The sequence below is a fragment of the Montipora foliosa genome, chromosome 3, assembly GCF_036669935.1.
Source record: "Montipora foliosa isolate CH-2021 chromosome 3, ASM3666993v2, whole genome shotgun sequence".
NCBI lineage: Eukaryota > Metazoa > Cnidaria > Anthozoa > Scleractinia > Acroporidae > Montipora > Montipora foliosa.
This window is the reverse complement of record NC_090871.1, coordinates 26,365,680-26,366,729: the sequence shown is the minus strand read 5'-3', so window position 1 is coordinate 26,366,729 and position 1,050 is coordinate 26,365,680. Positions and strand designations below refer to the sequence as shown.

The window sequence follows — 1,050 nt, the reverse complement described above, 5'->3', positions numbered from 1 at the left end:
CTTGTACAGTAGGTGTGAAAGATTTGGTTTATTCAAGGTATGAAGTTAGGGGTAAGAATTTCAACTATGTGACTTGCATGCTTTTGTAGAAGAAAATTTACATGTATGTCTGCCCAATTCTTGGAAGAGCCCAAACGTTTCTGCTCATTGAAGGTAGGACTAGGATAATCTGGCTGTTATAAAGACCTTGGCAGTGCTACATGTATTTATTTGAAATTCTATCTTTTATTTACCTTTTGTCTTTAGGGCTGCAAAGGAAAAGCGAAGGCTAAACAACAACAAAAGAAAGCTGCTTCTGCTGCGGCTGCTCCTAAGGTACTTTAAAAGAAGAATGTTTTTATTTTCCTGTTACTGGTAAACTTTTTTAACTGTTATGTATCAAAAAATGCACTTCACTTGGTCCCAAGGGAAAGGGGGGGTTCAGTCCAAATTTTGTGTAGCTACATGTAATTCTTTATCACAAAGTGCAGAGGTGCCTTTTTAGCTTCTCTGTAGTTAGTCCATCTAAAATAAAATGGCTGTTGATGGAAAAGGTTAACCAACAAAAACATAACAATAAGTAGAGTAAATAAAAAAATAGACTACATGTAGGTATTTGTTACACGTACATGTAAGTCATGACTTTCTTACTACCGTATTTACCCATGTATAGGTCGATCCCATGTTTAAGTCGACCCCCCATTTCTGATGGCAAAAAACGCAATTTCTTAATTTCTTTGTCAAATGTTCATGGGACACTAATCTTGTATTCTTCGATTTCTGGAAATGTGGATACACAAAAGAATCAGGGCCTCAAGCGCTTAATAGTTTTGTTTTTCAGCAGCTGCGGGCGTTTTGTCCTTGAGTTTCGAAAAAGTTATCTGAAAATCGAACATCATCAGTAAACCTCAAACTCACCTGTTTCGTTGTTCAAGGATAAAGGGCTTTAGAGGATAAGCACAATGCAACATCACAGAAGCAGGAGTCAATCTTTGAAAATAACTTGCGAACGATGCAAAAATGTGCAAGGTTTAATTGGTCCTTGACTTACAATTTCTCAAATGACAAACA

General features: G+C 36.7%; 1 long non-coding RNA gene across 1 annotated transcript in view; it reads left to right on the top strand.

Annotated features, from left to right (window-relative positions):
* Nucleotides 1-244: 244 nt before the first annotated feature.
* Nucleotides 245-1,050, top strand: part of LOC137994672 (uncharacterized) — a 5,785-nt gene continuing 4,979 nt past the window's right edge. Inside the window, exon 1 of the long non-coding RNA XR_011122166.1 lies at nt 245-315. This is a non-coding gene — a long non-coding RNA (uncharacterized lncRNA). The remainder of the gene's footprint in view (nt 316-1,050) is intronic.